Genomic DNA, 22,947 nt, shown 5'->3' on the forward strand with positions numbered 1-22,947 from the left:
CCAATCTGTTCTTCCCATCATTGGTGAGGTCTCCCTCTTCCCAAATTCAGTGTCCTGTGGAAGTGACATGGGAAGCAGGGACAGAATTAAGTGTCTAAGAATTCCAAAAGCAAACCCTTTGGATGATGAAATTATGAAGGGCTGCAAAAAGCACTTCACAATTTCACTGTGTTAGGAAATATTAGCTCCCGCCCTCTCCAGAAAGCAGCTTTTTCTGTCTTGTTGGGTGTGATCTATTCTCTTCTGTTCTGACTAAATTGCTCATGACAGGTGGTGCTCCCATGTTTTTGAAACTTGTCCACGAATGAAGACTCTGACCCCTCATGCCGTTGTTTGATGTTGAGTCAGTGTTTAACCACTATAATTGGCAGAAAAGTCTTCCAACTGTCTCACCAAGATGAGATGCTGCAAATTCCACCCTCTTGCTTGTCTGCTACCCTCTGCAGAATGGAGAAAACAAGGAAAAGTTATAAAGTATTCTCTACTCTGAATGCTCCATAAAAACTCCTACAAAACTGATATAAGTAAAAAGCCATTGGATTTGATAACCCTCACTCTAACTGTCAACATCCCCTATGGACAATTTTTAGAGCATGCAATAGGGGAAAGAAGAAGACATAGCGTTTGGGCATGTTTGGGTGCTCTCCAAGGGCCCTCTCCTGAATGGGGTTTTCTCCCCACTTGGTGCCTTTGTCACCAAGGCACATTGGGCTGAGGGTAACATTCCTCGTCGTGGAACTGGAATGGATCCCAAGAAGGCTGGGGCAGAGGGAGGATGTACATATGCAGCACAGCGGTAAAGCGTTCCTTTTTAGGTGTGCCTGGGAAAAGTGAAAGTGACTCAATTTCTAAAGGGAGAAAGGCATTGGAGAAAGAAAATTTTCTTTTTTTTCTTTTTTTCTTTTCTTTTTTTTTTTTTTTTTTGAGAAGGAATCTTGCTCTGTCACCCAGGCTGGAGTGCAGTGGTGCAATCTCAGCTCACTACAATCTCTGCCTCCCGGGTTCAAGCGATCCTCCTGCCTCAGCCTCCCAAGTAGCTGGGACTACAGGCTCATACCACCACACCCAGCTAATTTTTTTGTACTTAGTAGAGAAGTGGGATTCACCATGTTGGCCAGGCTGGTCTCAAACTCCTGACCTCACGTGATCTGCCCCCCTTGGCCTCCCAAAGTGCTGGGATTACAGGCATGAGCTATGGCGCCCAGCTGAGAAATAAAATTTTCAAAGGCTGCTGCACAAAGTTTGTGGAAGTTTCCTAAATCAAAGGGCAAATCCTTTCCTCTCTCCCTCCCTCCCTTTCTTCTTTCCTCCGTCCCTCTCTTCTTTACCTCTCGCTTTCTTGCTTTCCCTCAGAGTCTAAAACAGTGAGTCCCCGCAGAAGGATGTCTTTGTTCTTGCTGGAGTCCACAACCTGGAACACCCTTCCCCTTTTCCAGGCGCAATCTTACCATCCTTTCAGCTAAAGTCTAAAGTCCTTTATGCCCCCTTCCCCATCCAGATAAGCTCTGGCTGAACTCTCATTTCTCCCAATTCCCATTTAATTCCACTAAATGATGTGGCTTGATATAATTACATAATGTCTCATGTTCTCCGGCTGTGTAACGCAGTACATGAGTCTTGTCTCCCCAACAAGGTTGTAAACATCTGGAGGGCAGAGCCCAGGCCTTCCATCTGGGAGTCCCTCAGAACACTGAGCACAGGGCTGGGTGTGTAACAGGCCTTTATTGAGACCTTCACTTGCCTTTCGCCTCTCATTAAACATCAGAGAATTCATACTGGAGAAAACATTTATAAGTGTAATAAGTGTCATAAGCCTTTATTTGAGTGGAGTAATCATATTCTACAACATCAGAGAATTCCTACTGGAAAGGAACCTTGTGTCTGGCTATGTCGTGGGAGAGCCCTCAGGGGGAATTTGGAGGCTTGGAAGGCACACTTTACTCATACCATGGAACTCAATTACTTGAATGTAGTGACTGTGGGGAAACCTTCACTCAAGATGATATCCAACATCAGCAAGCACCTTAGAGAGGTGAAACTATGAATCTAAAGATTGTGAGACATCCTAGCATGGTGGCGCATGCCTGTAATCCCAACACTTTGGGAGGCCAAAGTGGGCAGATTACTTGAGCTCTCAGGAGTTCAAAACCAGCCTGGGCAACATAGTGGGAACCCATCTCTACAAAGAATTAAAAAAAAAAAATAGCCGTGCATGGTGGTGTGCGCCTGTGATCCCAGCTAGTTGGGAGGCTGAGGTGGGAGGATCACTTGAGCCCAGGAGGTCAAGGGTCAAGGCTGCAGTGAGCCATGATCACACCACTGCACTCCAGCCTGGGTGACACAACAAGACCTTGTCTCAAAAAGAATGCGAGAAAGCCTCCTCTAAGATCTTCACCAACTAACACCAGAGAATCCACCTGAGAGCAAAGAACAGTGCTAGATGTTGGGGATACAATGGGGTGCAAAGTAGGCACAGTTCCTGTCTTCATGAAGCTTGTCTCTAGATCCATTTCCCAAAGGGATTGATACTTGGAGAGGAAACATTATAGACCCTGGGTACAATTGAAATATTATAGGCCAGAGATGGTGGCTCATGCCTGTAGTCCTAGCACTTTGGGAGGCTGAGATGGGAGGATCGCTTAAGGCCAGGAGTTCTAGACCAGCCTGGGCAACATAGCAAGTCCAAGAACAAAAGGGGAGGGGAGGGGAAGGGAGGGAAAGAGAAGGAAGGGGAAGGGAGGGGAGGGAGGGGGAGGGAAGTGAAGGAAAGGGAATATTACAAAACTTTGGCGAGGCACGGTGGTTCACACCTATAATCCCAGCACTTTGGGAGGCCAAGGTGGGCAGACTACTTGAGGTCAAGAGTTCAAGACCAGCCTGGCCAACGTGGCGAAACTGCGTCTCTACTAAAAATACAAAAATTAGCCAGGCTTGGTGTTTCAGGTGGCTGAGGCACGAGAATCACTTGAACCTGGGAGGGAGAGGTCACAGTGAGCTGAAATCGCGCAGCTGCGCTCCAGCCTGGGCAACAGAGGGAGATCCGGTCTCAAAAAAAATTCTTTTGAGAAAAGAAATACTACAAAACTTTGATAAGCACCTTTTTCTTTTTTGAACCCGAAGCACTTCCATGTCTGATTTCCTTTGTCCCTGTCTCTTAATAGAGAAGAGAAGGGATGGCTGACCTAATGCATGTTACTGATGAAGAGGTGGAGCTGGAGGGGCTGCATCTCCAGTCCAGGGCATGCTGGCAGGCAGGGTAAGAACTCTTGTCCCTAGGGACCTTTATTTGATGAGCTGAGGACCATGCCAGGTACTAAGTGAGACCAAAGGTGAAATGGGAGGTCCTATCCCCTCACGTAGCTTACAGTCCAGTGAGGAAATGAACAGCTCCTTAAAGTACAGGAGCTACTTTAAATGGAGTGGATGTAAAACACAGCGGAGGCACAGGAAAAGGAGGCCTATGTCCCTTTGGGGGAAGTAGGAAAGGCTTCACAGAGGAGGTATTGTTTGAGCTGAGATGTAAAGGATGAGGAGTTTGCCAGATAAACAAGTAAGGAGAGGGTGTTCCAGGTGGAAGAAACAGCACAGACAAGGGCATGGTGGTAAGAAAGGACATGGCCTATTAAGGATGCTGGAGAAGTTCCATATGCAAACCCCTGGGGAGTGAGTGGGGAGACCAGGCTAGCCAGGCAGCTAGGCAAGGGCCAGATAGCATAAGGCCCTCGAGTGCCTTGCAAAGCAGTTCAGACTTCCCTGTAAACAATGGGGAACCAAATTTATTTCCTACAGCTGCTGTAAGAAACGACCATAAATGTAGTGGCTTAAAATAACCCAAATCCATTACCTTACAGCTCTAGGCTTAAGTCAACCTGTCGGCAGGGTTGTGTTTCATCTAGGGCTACTTGCATTTCTTGACTCCTATCCTTCTCCCACCTTCAAAGCCAGTAGTCACATCACTCTAATCTCTGCTTCCATAGTAACACACTCTGAAGCTCCTGCCTCCCTCTTCTAAGGACTCTTGTGGTTACATTGGTCCCATCAGATAATCCAGGATAATTTCTGCATCTCAAGATCTTTAACTTAATCACATCTGCAAAATCCCTTTTGTCATGTAAAGTAACATATTCACAGGTTCCAGAGATTAGGATATGGACATCCTTGGGGGCCATTGTTCTGCTCACTACAGTAATCCTAGCACTTTGGGAGGCAGGTGGATCACCTGAGGTCAGGAGTTCGAGACCACCCTGACCAACATGGTGAAACCCTGTCTCTAGTAAAAACACAAAAATTAGCTGGGCGTGGTGGTGGGTGCCTGTAATCCCAGCTACTTGGGAGGCTGAGATGGGAGAATTGCTTGAACCTGGGAGGTGGAGGTTGCAGTGAGCCGAGGCTGCACCACTGCACTCCAGCCTAGGCAACAAGAGCGAAAATGTCCCAAAAAAAAAAAAAAAGATGGAGTCTCACTTTGTCACCCATGCTAGAGTGCAGTGGTGTGATCACAGCTCACTACAGCCTCCATCTCCCAGGCTCAGGTGATCTTCCCACCTCACCCTCCAGAGTAGCTGGGACTACAGGTGCGTACTACCACGCTGGCTATTTTTTTTTTTTTGTAATTTTTGTAGGGATGGGGTCTTGCTATGTTGCCCAGGCTGTTCTCAAACTCTTGGACTCAAGCAATCTTCCTGCCTCAGCCTCCCAAAGTGCTAGGATTACAGGCATGAGCACTGTGCCAAGACCCTGCTTCCTCTCTTTTGGCATAGAGAAATGAGGTCTAGAAGCTGCCCATCTGTTCCCACTTTATGGTGGGATTCTGTCTGGGTGTTGGATAACATTAAAGAGTAGATGATATTTTGTTTTAGGCTTTCTTTCCTGAGATCTCTGAAACGACTGTTTAATTTGACATGGAGGCCAGTTAAAGACTTTGCAACATCTTACCCGTGCACCCAGTGCTTCTCGGAGTCAGTGGGCACCTGGTTCTGAATCCCTTGCTTCCCTAATACATTATACCTTCTATCTCTCCATTTCCTAGTACTAATGAATCTGAAGCTAGCAGAGTATCTTTCTCCCTCCTCTTGATTTTTTCATCTGGAGAACGCCCAAGGAGTATGTATGGATCTCTTAGCAGTGGATTGGACCTGCAAGAAAATGTAGTAGGCTGTTCTTTTTTAAATTTTTTTTATTATTTTATTATTATTACTTTTTGAGACAGAGTCTCTCTGCTACCCAAGCTGGAGTGCAGTGGCATGATCTCGGTTCACTGCAATCTCCGCCTTCCGAGTTCAAGCAATTCTCGGGCCTCAGCCTTCTGAGTAGCTGGGATTACAGGTGTGTGCCACCATGCCTGGCTAATTTTTTGTATTTGTAGTAGAGACAGGGTTTCACCATGTTGGCCAGGCTGGTCTCGAACTCCTGACCTCAGGTGATCCACCCACCTCAGCCTCCCAAAGTGCTGGGATTACAGGCATGAGTCACTGTGCCCGGCTGTAGGCTGTTCTTTTTGTTTTTTTGGTTTGGTTTGGTTTTGAGACAGAGTCTCATTCTGTCATCCAGGCTGGAGTGCAGTGGCACAATCTTGGCTCACTGCAACCTCCACCTCCCAGGTTCAAGGGATCCTTCCACCTCAGCCTCCCAAGTAGCTTGGACTACAGGTGCGTGCCACCAGGCCTGGCTAATTTTTTTTTTTTTTTTTTTTTGTAGAGACAGGGTCTGTCATGTTGCCCAGACTGGTCTTGAACTTCTGGGCTCAAGCAATCCATTTGCCTCAGCCTCCCAAAGTGCTGGGATTGCAGGCATGAGCCACGGTACCCAGCCATTAGGCTGTTCTTACATCGCTATAAAGAAATACCTGAGACTGGATAACATATAAAGAAAAGAGTTTAATTGGTTCACAGTTCTGCAGGCTGTACAGGAAGCACGGCAACAGCATCTGCTCCTCTTCTAGGGAGGCCTCAGGAAGCTTTTACTCATTGTAGAAGGTGAAATGGGAGCAGGCATGTCACATGGCAAAAGTAAGAGCAAGACAGTGAGTGATGGGGGTGGGGGTGGCAGGGGGTGGCGCCACATATTTTGAAACAACCAGATCGAGAGAACACACTCACTGAGGCGAGGACAGCACCAAGCCATGAGGGATCTGCTCCCATGACCCCAATATCTCCCATCAGGCTCCACTTCCAATACTGGGGATTATATCTGAACATGAGATTTGGAGAGGACATCTAAGCTATATCAGTAAGGTTTCCAGACAAAATACGGAACACCTTGTTAAATTTCAATTTCAGATAAACAGTGAATAATTTTAGTACAGGTTGAGTATCCCTTATCCAAATGCTTGGAACCAGAAGTGCTTTGGATTTCAGATTATTTTGTCAGGGATACTCAACCTGTATAAGTATATCCCAAATATTACTATACGTTGAGTGCTACTTTGTTAACCAGATTATTTGATTAACGAGAACACTCCATTCCCTAACTTCACCAAATAAAACTTTACTGTATGTCCTCTAGTGCAGCCTATAAGGCAGACTGTTATTCAAGCCCTGAAAGTTCCAGTACCTTCTTACAGATGACTTTGTAGTAATACAGGTAAGAAAGGCTATGATTCTAAAGGAATAGGGGAGCAGCCTAAAGTCAGAAGAGTGGGGACTGGTCTCTCTTATTTCATAACATAGATTCTTCTACTGCCCAGCTCTGAGATTCAGATAGGCTTAGCTCCTGCTCTAGATTTCACCTGCCCTTTCATTAATGAACAGCATCATGCCCCCACCCCATGACCTAAGGACCACCAGGAGACCCATTCTGTTTAAGTACATTGAGGTTTTGTTGTTGTTGTTGTTTAAAACAAGGTGTTGCCCAGGTGCAGTGGCTCATGCCTGTAATCCCAACACTCTGGGAAGCCGAGGTGGGAGAATTGCTTGAGCCCAGGAGTTCAAGAACAGCCTGGGGAACATAGTGAGACTGCCATTCCTACAGAAAATTTAAAAATTCACTTGAGGTCAGGAGTTCAAGACCAGCCTGGCCAACATGGTGAAACCCCGACTCTACTAAAAAAAAAAAATACAGAAATTAGCTGGTTGCCATGGTGCATGCCAGTAGTCCCAGCTACTCGGCAGGCTGAGGCAGAAGAATTGCTTGAATCCGAGAGACGGAGGTTGCAGTGAGCCGAGATCACAACACTGTACTCCAGCCTGGGTGACAGAGCAAGACCCTGTCTCAGGAAGAAAAAAAAAAAAGAGAGAGAAAGAGAGAGAAAAGAAAATTTAAAAATTACCTGGACATGGTGGCACAGGCCTGTAGTCCCAGCTACTCAGGAGGCTGCCGCAGGAGGATCACTTGAGCCTGGGAGGTCGAGGCTGCAGTGAACCGTGATTGTGTCACTGTACTCCAGCCTGAGTGACAGAGCAAGACTCTGTCTAAAATAAAAAATAAATGTACTATACAATACACACTCTATATTGCTGCCTTTGATATTTGACTAGAATAATGATGATGACTTTCCCATCTACCAGATGTGAATACAAAGTCTGTCTTTGGATTGGAGCATATATAATAATTTGTAGTAATCGCTGCTATGTTTAACTCTGCAAGGCCGCCACTATTGGCACTAAGGTTTGCTCAAGGCTTTTGGAGCAACCGCTATCCCATGTGATTCCCTCAATCTAAGAAAACTCCTTTTTTTACTTCCCTCAAGCCTTTGCTCTAAATTTCCCTTCTTGGTCTGCCGGGGCAGATACCTGAAGTCTTGCCCCATCTCTAGCAGAGACTCAGCCAATCAGGGCCTCGCCATGCAGTACTGCAGCATATTGTTCAGGCTGGTGCTCTCAGGTGGGGCTTGAGTTTGTTTCCTTCCTTTCTTTTCTTTTTTTTCTTTGTCTTTTTTTTGTTGTTGTTGACAGAGTCTCACTCTGTCACCCAGGATAGAGTGCAGTGGCGTGATCTCGGCTCACTGCAACCTCTGCCTTCCAGGTTCAAGTGATTCTCGTGCCTCAGCCTACTGAGTAGCTGGGACTACAGGCATGAACCACCACACCTGGCTAATTTTTGTATTTTTAGTAGAGATGGGGGTTTCATCATGTTGGTCAGGCTGGTCTCGAACTCCTGGCCTCAAGTGATCCACCCGCCTTGGCCTCTCAAAGTGCTGAGATTATAGGCATGAGCTACCGCTCCTGGCCGAGTTTTCAACATCAAAGTTGTGTAGGCATCTTATGGTGGCGATTTCTGACCTCACTTCATTTAAGCATCGTTTCAGAGACTTTAGATAATGCAAAAAATTATAACAGTTTATGATGCCCTAATCGAACTCTGGATATTATCCCCATGTAAATGAACTAACCCAGCCAGCCAAGGGCAGCAAGCCTAGCAGACTGGCCACAGGACACCAGTTCGGTCCTCAGGTGCACAAGGATTGTTTGTGTCTGCTTGCACCAACATTTACTTTTTAGGAAATGGTGGCCCTCAGGGGCCAGGGGAATTAATGACTTAATGCCTACAATCTCTAGGAATAACTTTCTCCAGATAAGGTCTCATTATCGTTAATTGTTATTATTACTGTTATTAACCCAACTCTTAGGAAAAGCTGCCACAGCTTTGTTAACGACCTCAGGTAAGGGGTTTAATTAACACCTCCTCTGAGTGCTGAGGCCTCAGGCACCATTTTACCGCCCCCACAACCAGGCTCCACCTCCTCTGAGCTCCGCCCATAGGCCTCTCCACCCACGGATCCTTCCATTCCCTACCGGAGCTGCTACACCGTTTCTCACACCTGCGAACCCCTCCCCCTCCCATTCCAGCCCCCTGGCTTCCCCTCCCCCAAAATCTCACCTGCCCCTCACATTCTTCCATTTGAATTTCCCACTCCTTTTCCCCAGTTACCTAGTCCCCCCAAACAGTTCTCAAGAGCTAAGTCTTTGGGGGATCATGAAAGTGAAGAGTGCATCCCTTGAGCCCCGCTGTCCCCCCTTGCAAGCTCCCTTTTCCTGCACTGCTTCCCAGCACTTCCATCCCATCTCATCTCCATGAGAGCTGCAGGGATTTTTCCTCAGGTGGTGAGGCCAGTTAGGTTGGTTGGCTGGTTTAGGGTTACAGAGCTTGGCACCAACTACCAGGCCCGTGCAGCTGCCTTCTTTAATTAATTAATTCCAATTTTTTAAAAAAACCATCTCAATTGGACCTCAGTGCATGCCTCTGGGGCATATGTCACATCAATTACAGACAACAATTAAGCTTGCTGCTTAAAAGGATTTGTGAGTCTCTTTAAAGACTCAAACACAATTTGGGCCTCGCTCCCTTAGTTCCTAAGATCATTCTACTGGAGACAGAGCCTGAGGCAGAACCCCCAAAGGATGAATTGAGGGCTGCAACAGTCTGCTCTGAGATAGGAGGATAGGGAATTCTCTGGCTGCAGGTCTTTGCCCACACTACCTAACCCCAGGGTTCCTTTCTACCTTTGCTTAGGGATCCAGGAAGCCAAGCTATTGCAGGTGGGTGGTGGCCTTACTTCTCTGGGATAAGGCCAATTTCTCTCAAATTCAGAAGTCCACCTCTTTATTGTCCTACCCGACTGTCCTGCATGGATAAGGACGAATCTCAGGCCCTCTAAAAATAGGATGGGTATTGAGTTGACGTGTCTTTTTTTCCAGCAGTAGAGATGGTATATACAGGATATACATTTTCATCCCAGTGGTTTGAATTAGGCAAATGGTTAAAAGATGTTGCTCGAGGGTACAGATGATTTCTTTTTTTTTTCTTTTCTTTTCCTTTCCCTTTCTCTCTCTCTTTTTTTTTTTTTTTTTTTTTGAGATAGAGTTTTGCTTTTGTTTCTCAGGCTGGAGTGCAATGGAGCAATCTTGGCTCACTGCAACCTCTGCCTCCTGGGTTCAAGCGATTCTTCTGCCTCAGCCTCCTGAGTAGCTGGGACTACAGGTACGTGCCATCATACCCAGCTACCTTTTTTTATTATTATTTTTTATTTTTAGTAGAGACAGGGTTTCACCATGTTGGCCAGGCTGGCCTCGAACTCCTGGGCTCAGGTGATCCACGCGCCTTGGCCTCCCAAAGTGCTGGGATTATAGGCGTAAGCCACCGCGCACGGCACAGAGATGATTTCTTAATGGTCCTTCATCCCCACTTTGTGTTACACTTGGTAGCTGCTCAGGGAAAGTTTACAGATTGTTGAAGACCGGAGTTTGCACGCAGTTACAAATATTTTTCCAGGTGCAAAGCAAGTAGGCAAAAATGGGACTGGCCCAAAACCTTAGTCTTACTAACATTGCTCTCTACTCAACTGGAATTTAAAAAATATCAGTAGACCAGGTAAACATGCCTTTCCTTATCTATTTAACTCATTTATTGCGTATGTGAGTTGACACTAAATCACTTTGTCCTTTTATGTTTGCCAGAATCGTGGCTGCCCATTTGAGTCCAAACTTTCAGAGGGCAGAGACCGCATCTGCTCGATTTGCTTTGTATGGTATCCAGCAAAGGGCTGCAGTATGGTGTCATAGAGAAGTCCTGGACTTGGACCTTGGAGACCCAGATTTTAGTTCTTGCTGCTGTGTGGCCCTTAAAATCCAGACTGCATTTTTATTTGCTGTAAAACAAACAAAAACAAAACAAAACAAACAGCAAGGGGCCAGGCACAGTGGCTCACTCCTGCCTGTAATCCTAGCACTTTGGGAGGCTGAGGCAGGCAGATCCCTTGAGCCCAGGAATTCGAGACCAGCCTGGCAACATGGCAAAACTCTGTCTCTACTAAAATACAAAAAAACTGAAGTGAGAGGATCACCTGAGCCTGGGGAGGTCGAGGCTGCAGTGAGCTGTGATCATGTCACAGGACTCCAGCCTGGGCAACAGAGTGAGACCCCATCTCATAAAAAAAAACAAGGGCCAGATCCCCCAGCACTTTGGGAGGCTGAGGCAGGAGGATAGCTTCAGCTCAGGAGTTGGGGACCAGCCTGGTCACATAGTGAGACCTTGTCTATACTAAAAATAAAAAAGAATTAGCCAGATGTGGTGGTGTGTGCCTATAGTCCCAGCCACTTGGGAGGCTGAGGTGGGATCACTTGAGCCCAGGAGGTCAAGGCTACAGTGAGCTACGATCACACCACTGCATTCTAGCTCGAGTGACAGAGTAAGAGCCTGTCTCAAAGAAAAAAAAAGAAAGGAAACAAACCAAAACCAAACAGTGGAAAACAGTGGGAACAACATTTTCTGTCCTTCACTCTCAGGATTGAGAGAAGGATTAAATGAAATAATGCAGAAGAAAGATGTGTAGAAATTGCCACATAAATATGTTTTCTTTAACACTATAAAATGCATTTTGGTTTTTGTGGGGTTTTTCATTTGTTTGGTTTTGGTTTTTTGAGACGGAATCTCACTCTGTTGCCCAGGATGGAGTGCAGTGGCACGATCTCAGCTCACTGCAACCTCTGCCTCCCGGGTTCAAGTGATTCTCTTGCTGAGGCCTCCTGAGTAGCTCGGACTACAGGTGCCTGCCACCACGCCGGCTAATTTTTTGTATTTTTAATAGAGACAGGGTTTCACCATGTTGGCCAGGATGGTCTCGATCTCCTGACTTCGTGATCCGCCTGCCTTGGCCTCCCAAAGTGCTGGATTACAGGCATGAGCCACTGCACCCGGCCCATGAAATGCATTTTGATGTTAACACCAGAGTAGTCAAAATTCAAATTCTGAGATGTTTCAAATGGAGAAGCTGATGTACAGGATTTGCTGCAATGCCCACTGTCAGGACATGGGGGCAGTATTAGGGTAGAGGAAAGCTCTAGCTAAAACCAAACTTTAGACCTATGTGACATTGGCTATTCCAATGGCCTCCTTATCACTATAGCTGCACTCATATATCTGGCCTCTTACTACATACTCTTTTGTTCTTCTAGACATCCTGGCATTTTATTTATTTTATTTATTTATTTATTTATTTATTTATTTATTTATTGAGGCAGAGTTTCGCTCTTGTTGCCCAGGCTGGAGTGCAGTGGCACAATCTCAGCTCACTGCAAGGGCCTCCCAGGTTCAAGCAATTCTCCTGTCTCAGCCTCCTGAAGTAGCTGAGATTACAGGTGCCCGCCACCACGCCTGGCTAATTTTTTTGTATTTTTAGTAGAGATCGGGTTTCTTTTCTCTTCTTTTTCCTCCCTCCCTCCCTCCCTCCCTCCCTTCCTTCATTCCTTCCTTCCTCTCTCCTTCTTTCTTTCGAGATGGAGTCTTGCTCTGTCGCCTAGGCTGGAGTGCAGTGGTGTGATCTTGGCTCACTGCAACATCCATCTCTCAGGTTCAAGTGATTCTCCTGCCTCAGTCACCCAAGTAGCTGGGATTACAGTTGTGTGCCACCACACCCGGCTAATTTTTGTATTTTTAGTAGAGATAGGGTTTCGCCATGTTGGCCAGGCTGGTCTCGAACTCCTGACCTCAGGTGATCCACCCACCTTGGCCTCCCAAAATGCTGGGATTACAGGTGTGAGCCACCGTGCCTGGTCCTGGCATTTATTTACTATTTACTAAAATTCAAGTAGGTCTGGTGGGAGGTGGGGGGCCACAGAGTGAAGGTGCCCATGGCCCATATCCCTTTAAGAATGAACACATACATACATTTGTGCATGCATGCATGTACATACACAAGCCCTATGACGAAAAGCCAAAAATCCAGCTTTCTGAGCTGTCTCCGGATACTGTCACTTAGAGATATGAGAAAAAGTGAGGGAAAAAACGGGAATCTGGGACAACTTTATTCATTCTGCAAAAGGGGCAGTTTCTTGTAGGAAGGGCTTAGGGATGATCTTTGCATAGTAATTCTTAGGAAAGGAATGAAATTGCAATGTATTAATGAACACAATCAAGTCTTTAGATTACAATCCTGGGTATCAGATCTGGAGGACCCTAACAGCCATACAATTCCCCCACTTTTATTTATTTATTTATTTGAGATGGAGTTTCACTGTGTCACCCAGGCTGGAGTACAGTGGCATGATCTCAGCTCACTGCAACCTCCGCCTCCCAGGTTCAAGCGATTCTCCTGCCTCAGCTGCCCCAGAGTAGCTGGGACTACAGGCATGCGCCACCACACCCAGCTAATTTTTGTATTTTTAGTAGAGACAGGGTTTCACCATGTTGGCCAGGCTGGTCTCAAACTCCTGACCTCAGGTCATCCACCTCCCTCGGCCTCCCAAAGTGCTGGGATTATAGGCATGAGCCGCTGCGCCCGGCCAGTCTCCCCTTTTTATAAAGCCTAAATGGTGAAATGATTGAGTAAAGGTCAAGTATGAGAACCTAGGAGGCCATGACCAGGGCTCTGGCTCCAAGTCTGGTACTGTAGGATGTGATATTAGTTAATGGGCAGGCAAGGAGCCATGGCCACTTACTCTGTATATGTACAGGTGGTAAAAACTATTATGCACTGGAGGTACATCCCTAGGAATTTAGGAAGTGAGGAAATGCAGTGAGCAGGGAGCTGGTATCAAGCTATCCTGTTCACTTTACCAGGAACCAGATATCTCTGCTGCTGTTTAAATTAAATGTGTGAAGGTTTTAAGAATTATCAAAATGTACAGAACTTTTAAATAAGCATTTTAAATTAAAAAACAGGTTCTGGGCTGGGCGTAGTGGCTCACGTCTGTAATCCCAGCACTTGGGGAGGCCGAGGTGGGCAGATCACCTGCAGTTGGGAGTTCGAGACCAGGCTGACCTACATGGTGAAACCCCATCTCTACTAAAAATACAAAATTAGCAGGGCGTGATGGCGCATGCCTGTAATCCCAGCTGGTTGGGAGGCTGACGCAGGAGAATTGCTTGGATCCAGGAGGCAGAGGTTGTGGTGAGCCGAGATCGCGCCATTGCACTCCAGCCTGGGCAAACTCCGCCTCAAACAAACAAAACAAAACAAAACAAAACAAAAACAAACAAAAAACAGGTTCTGGCCAGGCACAATGGCTCACGCCCGTAATCCTAGCACTTTGAGAGGCTGAGGCCAGCAGATTGCTTGAGTTCTGGAGTTCAAAACCAGCATGGGCAACATGGCAAAACCTCATCTCTACAAAAAAATACAAAAATTAGTTAGGCATAGTGGCGTGCACCTGTGGTCCCCAGCTACTCAGGAGGCTGAGGTGGGAAGATTGCTTGAGCCCAGGAGGTTGGGGCTGTAGCGAGTTATGACAGCGCCTCTGCACTCTAGCATGGGTGACAGAAGGAGACCCTGTCTCAAAAACAAAACAAAACAAAACAACAACAACAACAACAAAACCCAAAAAAGAAAAAACAGGGTTCTGTTGCTTTCTGCCCACTGCCTTAATGAATTAAAAGTTAGTGAAGAACTGTCCAAGGCCAGGAAACCAGGATGACAGAAGCCCGGTCTTCCAATCAGGTCAGAGGTAGGAGCTAAATGTTGCCTTCAATGACTGCCAAGCTGCAGTGTCAGCAGCTGAACAAGAGAGGCACTGGAACTAGCCCTCTTATGGTCTGTCAAGTGGTAACATTGGTTGGCAGCCCTCACCCCTTCCCTGAGACAGATGTGTGAGGAGAAAGAGGTAAAGGAGGGCGGGCAGAGGAACTGGAATCTCCAGAAAGGGACCTTGCTAGCCCTGAGGCCCAAGGCCCTCCAAAGCACCAGATCACAGAGGCAAGTCCCGGGCTTCTGAGGAGAGAAAGAAAGGAAGAAGAAGGAAAGAAACATTAAATAAAGGAGATGGAGAAGTAGAACTGAATGTTAGAATTATTCTCCATCACATGCTAAGGGCACCTGTTTTCACTACATGGCAATAAATGGCGGATTCTCAGAGTAGGCCTGTCAAAGCCTCTGAAAGACCAGCAGGCTGGGAGTCAGGGAGCCTGGGGCCTGCTTTGGCTCTGTTGTTTACTGAGCTGGGTGACTTTGCCTGAGCCATTAAACATTCCTTGGCCTGAATTTCCTTCATTGGGAATAATATCTGTCCTGTCTGCCTTGCAGGGTTGTTGGAAGATCTGATGAGATAATGGACATAAGTCCGGATGCGATGGCTCACGCCTCTAACCCCAGCACTTTGGGAGGCTGATGCGGGCAGATCGCCTGAGGTCAGGAGTTTGAGACCAGCCTGGCCAACATGGCGGAAACCCCGTCTCTACTAAAAATAAAAAAATTAGCTGGGCGTGGTGGTGCGTGTCTGTAATCCCAGCTACTCTGGAGGCTGAGGCAGGAGAATCACTTGAACCCAGGAGGCAGAGGTTTCAGTGGGCCGAGATAGCGCCACTGCACTCCAGCCTGGACGAGAAGAGCAAGACTTTGTCTCAAAAAAAAAAAAAAGAAAAAGAAAAAGAAAAAGAGATAATGGACATAAGCTCCCTGCAAAAACCATACTTAGTTACTAGGAATCCTTCAGAGAGTTGGCCTGTGGGTGGAGAGTCACAGACACTGGGAAAGTCACCTCATTCATTAGCCATCACTCTGCACACCCCTCTTCCAAGCTGGATAGCTCTGACTAGCAGAGGGTGGGGAACGGATCAAATGTCTAAGAAGGCAAAGTGAGACACTGACCTCACTGAGATGTCCCAGGCTCACCAGCCCCTATGGATACCATGTTCTTTCTCACACTGAATCTGTCTCTCCTTTTATTACTTCTGCTTATTTCCTCCTGTTCTACCTGAAGATTTTCTCTCTACCTGCTGAAATATGGTATTGTTTTTAGTGTTTATTCACTGAAAAAAACTCATGATTGAAAAACATGACCCAAAGTCGCCAAAATTATCCCTGGGGTCCAGAGACCAAATGTAATAAAAGTCAAGCATCTGTTTTCGGAAGGGGTCAAGGACAGAGTCAGCTCTTGGACCCTTTTGCTTAGAAAGTTTCAATCTTTTCCCTAACCTTGTCCCAGACTCAGTTCATCTTACTCCCTGCAGGATTTTGGGTCACGGGAGTGGGGTGCTTGTTGGAGTCTATTTTGTGTTGCTGTAACAGAATACCACAGACTGGGTAATTTAAAAAGAATAGAAATTTATTTCTTACAGTTCTGGAGGCTGGGAAATCCAATATCAAGGTGCCCTCATCTGGTGTGGGTCTTCTTGCTGCATCATCCCCTAGCAGAAGGCAGGAGGGCAAGAGAGTACATGAGAGAGCAACAGAGCAAAGGGGTCCAAACTTGATTTAATAACAAGCCCACTTTTGAGATAACTAACCCACTGTTTATTTTTTTAATTAATTAATTAATTATTATTATTTTTTGAGACAGAGCCTCACTCTGTCACCCAAGCTGGAGTGCAATGACACGATCTCAGCTCACTGCAACCTCTGCCTCCCAGGTTCAAGCTATTCTCATGCCTCCTGAGTAGCTAGAGTAACAGGTGCATGCCACCACGCCCAGCTAATTTTTTTTTGTATTTTTAGTAGAGACGGGTTTCACCATGTTGGCCAGGCTGGTCTCAAACTCCTGGCCTCAAGTGATCTGCCTGCCTTGGCCTCCCAAACTGCTGGGATTACAGGCAGGAGCCACTGTGCCTGGCCTAGAGATAACTAACGCACTGTTTATGATATTAATCCATTCATGAGGGCAGAGCCCTCATGACCTAATAAACTCTTATTAGGCCCCAGTTTCCAACACTTTTGCATTGGGATTATTAAGTTTCCAACATGTGAACTTTGGGGGACACATTCAAACCATAGCAGTGCTATTTTAGGGAAAAGTAGCTGCATGTGTATTGAAAATGTCAGCCAGGTATGGTGCCTCATACCTGTAATCCCATTACTTTGGGAGGCTGAGGTGGGAGGACTGCTTGAGCCCAAGAGTTTGAGACCAACCTGGGGAACATAGGGAGACCTTGTCTCTACAAAAATTTAAAAATCATCCAGGTGAGGCAGCACACTCCTATAGTCCCAGCTACTCCAGAGGCTGAAGTGGGAGGCTCATGTGAGCGTGGTAGGAGGAGGCTACAGTGAGCTGTGATCATGCTACTGCACTCCAGCCTGAGTGACAGAGTGAGACCCTGTCTCAAATAAGAAAAAAAAAGAAAAAGAAAATGTTTATGTGCTATTGGGGTCAGCCTTAGTGCAAGAACATTAGTTAAGTGTGCTTTTAACAATGGAAGGAGTTCCAATTAAGATAGGATTTGGACAACTTCAGGGAAGTTTGGTTTATGGTGGGAAAGGGAACCCTGACCTCGGAGTTGCTGTCTTGGGTCTTTTCCATCCCAGGCCTACACCTTGCCAGGTTCATTTCCTCTCCCTGTACCCTAAACACTTTCAATTATGGACACTCTCTCGGCTCTGAACTCGGATAAATGCTACCTTGTTAGCTAATAGTACCATTGAGTATATTAATGATTAATAGCTAATTAGTCATAATACTGTAATACAATGGAGGCTTCCTTTACCGCAGCAGCTGTAGGTCTCAAGCACACACATCCCCTTCCCTATTCCTGGCCAAGGACAGGCGAGGCTCTAAATCTGTTTTTCTGAGCACCCTGGCAATCTCGAAACTGTTCAGTTTTTAGCGGTCCCATTCATACGGCGAATGACCACTACTGCTTGCATGCTGCCGAGCTGACTTCTGTCCTCCGTCACTCCCACTGCCCCCAAGGAGAACAAGGAGGTCAGCAGTCGTTAAGTTTTTATTCAAAGTCTCTTCTAAATCGACCCACTTTTCTACTTTGGCCCCTTTCTTCACTTTACCTTCCCCCATTCTAACCCGCGCCTATTTTGTGGAATCCCACAGCAGCCCCTGCTACAACCCCCCGCACTGTTCGCTTTGGCTTCCTTTCAGCAACCACGCCCCCCGACCCGCGGAGAGCGCCGCGCATGCGCAGCTCTCGCCTTTACCTGGGCGCCCGGGAGTGGGCGGAGTGGGAGAAGGCGGGGGCGGCGCGGGGAGCCGGCGGTTATCTGGGCGGCGGAGCGCTCACAATGTGGCAGGAGGCAGAAAAGGTGCGCCCGGGCCGGCCCGAGGGCTGCGCATGCGCGCCGTCGCTCCCAGCGGCCGGGATGCCGAGGGGGCGGGCGGAGGGAGGTGTCGGGATCCCTGTTGGGCGGGGGGGGGCGGCGAGGGAAGGGGCCGCGGGCGCGCGCGCGCGTCCTCGCCGCCGCTCGCCTCCCTCCCTGCCCCCTCCGGCACACACATCCACACACGCACACCCCCTCCCCTGCCGCCCGCCCCGCGCTGCCCGCCCCGCCGGCCCCGCTCGCCCTCGCGCGCTGGGAAGGGAGTCGCGAGACGTCGGAGCGGCGGCCACGTAGCGCTGCGGCGGCGGCGGCAGCGGCAGCGGCAGCGGCAGCGGCCGAGGCCGGGTCTGAGGAGCGGCCCTGAGGACAGACGTTGGGCAGGGGGGAGGGGCCGGCCCAGGCGGCGGTTGTGACTCGAGCGCCGCGGCTGCAGGCCCCCGCCGCAGGGATGGACCGCCGAGGCGGCGGCCGGGGCGGCGGAGGCGGAGGCGGAGGCGGCCGGCCCGGGTGAGTAAGGGCCCCTTCCCCCACGCACTCGCCACTGCCGCGGCGGCGCCCCCGGCAGCCCTTCCTCTCTGCCGCCCGCGGGGCCGGCCCGGGCTCCGGGGGCCGGCGTAACCCTTCGCCGAGGCAGCTGCGTGCGCTAGGCCGGAGCAGCCCCCATCCGGCTGGGAGGCCCCAGGCGCTGAGCTCCTCAGGCACCCAGCTTGGGCTGGGGGCGCCCCGCTCCTGCCCTTTCGCCCCCTTCCTCCTGGACCCGGGCTTGGCTGCAGTTTTGCAGCGGGTCCGCTCGCCCCGAGGCCTGAGGGGAGGCTGGGGCGGCACGGGTTAGCGGGCCGAGGGGAGGTTTGCACCGGTCCTCCTGTGAGCGTTCTCCTGCCCTGCAGCTGGTGGCTTGCACCCACTACCTCCCCCGCCCTGCGGTTGCACCCAAACCTCCAACCCCCGGGAGTATTGTGCCGCCAGCAGATAAAATGCGTCTGATGTACACCCGCCACCGGCAGCCCCACACTCACCCCAGTGGGTAATGCAGACCTTTCTCCACCCCCACCTCCTCCTCCCCTCCAATCAGGCTCTGCTGAAGATTCTTAGATCGGAGACACCAAAGGTAGTGACACCCCCGTTACATCTCCATGTAACATGTTCATTGTCGAGGGATATCTCCAGTAGAAATGATAAATGCCCCGCCTCACCTCGAAGTCTGTCTTCAGGATTCTAGACCTCTGAAAAGGTCCAGCTTTGATCACAACTAGAGCATCCCTCCCCCACAACACACAGACACACTGATAGACTCACTCACTTCCTGATTGCGGAGCAGCCCCTGTCACCGCGGATCCATTGTCAGAAATGGCTTGTGCCAATCAAAGGAATGTGCTTGTGCCTTTGGGGAAGGGTGCTTTCCACATCCACGTTTTCGGGGTGTTCCTGCGTGAGTCTGCCTTTGCCCCCAGATTGTCCCCGTGTTCAAGCATCATTATCATAGCGTATACATGCATCTCCCGTGGACCCTCAGGAACACCTGAGTGATGCTTTTTTCTCAGTTGATTAGATATGGTGTGTGCAAGTTTCTCCTATTTTGTTGTTGTGTTTGGGATCTATGATGAAGGCATAATGTATTCGTAGGGTAGTATTCAGGAAAGAATGTGTATTTTTTTTTTTTTTCCAGAGGATGGCCAGGCCCGTATTGTTCTGGGAATGGCAACTAGCACATGCTTTGTTGACAACATGTGTGTGCTTAGGGATTGAGGAGCTGCTGTTGCTGGGATGTGTGGTGTCTGAGCTGAATACAGGTGATGTTGTCGAGTGGGGCTGTTTTGTGAGTGGGGCTTGACACTGTGATTGTCAGTGGTGGCAGGCAGCTTGGTTGTTTATAGCAGGACCGTGCACAGTATTCAGATAGATAATATCTTTAGTATAATTTTGTTTAAACTGTTCACTAAGTTTTAGTGATCCTGGAACTGACTTCAGTGCTTAGTAATCTTTGGGGTCATGGAAGTCTTTAGAACCGTCTTCTCCATTAAATAGACACATAATTTTGTATGTCACTACAGTCAACTTGAAGCTGGTCCTGGGATTTCAGGTTAAGATCTATGTTACGCAAAAGTGAAAGGAACTTGCGTTGTGTGTTTTGTTTAGTTGGTTAGTTTTTTTTAAAAGGATTAGAGTTACATTGTCTGGCCCTGAGCAATAAACAACAAAGTAGCTTATGCATGTAACCTTGTGTTTTGTTCTTTGATTAGGATAAGTTAGGTATTTGTAAATTATCATTTCCTTGTCTTCCTGTAAAAAGGAAATGTATGTGAGAGTCTTTCAGAAAAAGTTAAAACTAGAGTCAAAATAATTTGTTTAGACTTGACGAATTGGTAATGTATGTTCCTGGCACCAGATTCTAAATGTAACAGATTTCAACAGCAAAGTCCAAGGTCTGTTTTATAATGCCTATACTGAATCTTTATGTGTTGGCTGAAGTTGATCTGATCTCTTAAAAGAAGGCTATATCATTCTCATAGCGGTGTACCTGCTCCATAAAAAGGATTTTTTTTCAACTTTGTTAACTGTGATTTCATGTCTTAATGGCGATGGTGCCATCAAAGTCATTCATTTTGAAATTTTGTTTTAATGGAAGGATTTTAATTGTGGTTAGGGAATTCAGCCTCCATATATAGAATCTGGAACCGAGGATGAACCTTGTACCATTCTATCAATAAGCAGGTGATAAATATCAGCTATTTTTGTTTAAATTACTCTGCATCCAGCTTTTGCCTTTCGGTCATATTGCAATCAAGACATATTTATTCCAGCTTGTGATAGTGTTGGAATGGATAGTAACTTTAAGCACAGTACCGGCTCTCTCGGAGCTTACCATTCTGCCATTATTTTTCACTTAAAAGAATCCTTTGAGACCTTCATATTTTTTGCATTTGGGGGGTTCTGAGAAGCCAAGGAATTTATGATATTAAGTGACAGTTTGGAAGGCAAAGGAGCCTTGGAATCTTGCCTGTAGAACTTGTTCCATACACCTGAAGAATAGCATTTATTCTGCTAATTATGCAGCGTACCCTATAAGTTTGAAAGCATGCTGAAGTTGCAAATATTGCCTTTTTTATTATCTCATAAACATGCTGCCAGTGCCTTGTATTACACGTTATATTTTTTGCTCATGTCATGCCTGAAGTTTTACTGTCGGAAATCATTTGGCTATTCTAAACTCAAACCATTTCAAAGTTACAAGTAGGTTACTTTTCTTTGTATATACTTTGTAGCGTACTGACAGATCATTAAAATCTCAGGGGACAGTGTGCTTCCTTGATTTAGTATTGCAGACCCTCTTCTAAACCAGTCACTTACCTAGTTAAACACGCACACATCGTAGAGCAGCTGATCATATAACATACACGGTTGTGAGAACAGCATTCTCTCCCTGCCAGATTCAGAACTTGGAAGCTGGAAAACAATTGCATAGCAGTGAAACACTTAAGGAGTAGTGGTGCCAGCAGTTCACTCTCATTAATACAAACAGCTTGCTTTAGTTTCTCCAACACTCTTCTTCAGACACCCTTCCCTTAGGAGGTTTCAGATCAGCAGCTCCTACTCAAGGGAAACAGCACCTACTTTCTGCAACTGTAGTCTCAAGATCTGATTCGTGACACCCTGAACTGTTTCCATTTCTGTTCTAAGTATGGGAAGCAATCTCGTAGTGTGGTAAGGAAATACTTTTCAAGTCTGTAGAAAAAAAAAGTTGATTAGTAATGCTACTGATGTGATTTTGGTTTTGAATGTCTGAAGCCTAACGAAGAGGTAAACTAGAATGTGAACTTTTGAAGTCACCCTTTTCTCGGGGGTTTTAGATAATTTTACCAAAAAAAAAATGTGAATATACTCTTGAGTTTCATTTCCCTTGTTATAAAAAAGTCAGTTGAGAGACAACCAAAAAAAAAAAAAAAAAAAGTGGATTGTCTTGTATTTTGAACCATAGCCTTTAAAACTAGTTATTCTAAAGGACATAACTACACCTCCTTGTCGTGAAGTCTTAGGTCTTGTGCTACCATTTTAGCTGTGATATTTGTCTCAGGTGTTGTCATCATTTCAGACAATCAGCACTTGAATTTACTTCGATAGAGGTGAACTGGTGCTGTGTTTAATGACTTTAGCTGAAGAAGGCTCATGGAGATGATGCTTTGGAGGCAGGCATAACTAGATTTAAAACTCCACCATTTACTGGTCTTATGATATTGAACAAGTCACTTTGACCTCTCTGGCCTCAGTTTCCTCATCAGCAGAATGGAATTTGTTATGAGGATTAGAGATAATGTTTGCAAACTCCAAGCAGTTCCTGGCATATGATCATATTAGGGACTCAATACATGGTAGGATATGGAGCATGTTGGAGTAAAACTACAGATCATTTTGTCTTATGACAGGATTTAGAAGTCTGGCACTGTGATCTGCATTTTTTTGTTTGTGCAGATTTGGGATGAAAAAATTGCAAATATTTGACTTGGAGCTTACCTAAGTCTTGCAGGTGCAATGTGCTTATTGGAACTTTGATTTATTGCTCTATGGCTGGCTGAACTTGGTGGGGACAGTAAAATCTAGCTCCACATTCTACAGTGCTACCCATAGGCTGTGCTTGTTTTAAGCCTATTCAGAGCTTATGTAGTGAAAGGGGTATTTTAGGACATTAACGTATCTCAATGGGTTCTGTGTCCACAGTCGAATCACGTGCAAAGCCTTGTATAAATTTTCATGGTTAACGCAAGCCATAAAGTGCTTTGTAGAATCAGTGGCAATATCAGTTGCTTATTTTAGTTATCTGTTTGTTTATATAGTAGTTGTGTTTGATTTTTAAAAATACTTATGAACATTTTATCTAATACAATTTCAATTGCTCTTCTGAGATTTTGATTATAAACTGCTACTGGGGCTATAGATTTGAGCGCTTTATGAATTTTTACTTTGGCAAGGGAAGGAAAGAAAAATAGGGTCCCTTTACCTGTCAGATTTTATGAACTCTGCTTTAGGCCTGTAGATTATAT

General features: G+C 46.8%; 1 protein-coding gene and 1 long non-coding RNA gene across 2 annotated transcripts in view; one reads left to right on the forward strand and one right to left on the reverse strand.

Annotated features, from left to right (window-relative positions):
* Positions 1–321: 321 nt before the first annotated feature.
* Positions 322–19,442, reverse strand: LOC105739105. Its single transcript, XR_004028955.1, has 5 exons — positions 18,928–19,442; positions 15,986–16,056; positions 7,268–7,409; positions 4,936–5,135; positions 322–440 (listed from the first exon to the last, which is right to left on the reverse strand). It is a non-coding gene; the product is annotated as an uncharacterized LOC105739105 (long non-coding RNA).
* Positions 18,098–22,947, forward strand: part of ZNF652 (zinc finger protein 652) — a 69,081-nt gene continuing 64,231 nt past the window's right edge. The window contains exon 1 of the mRNA XM_030807997.1: positions 18,098–18,418. The gene's annotated coding sequence lies outside the window, so the exon portion shown is untranslated. The remainder of the gene's footprint in view (positions 18,419–22,947) is intronic.

The sequence above is a fragment of the Nomascus leucogenys genome, unplaced genomic scaffold, assembly GCF_006542625.1.
Source record: "Nomascus leucogenys isolate Asia unplaced genomic scaffold, Asia_NLE_v1 Super-Scaffold_258, whole genome shotgun sequence".
Lineage (NCBI taxonomy): Eukaryota > Metazoa > Chordata > Mammalia > Primates > Hylobatidae > Nomascus > Nomascus leucogenys.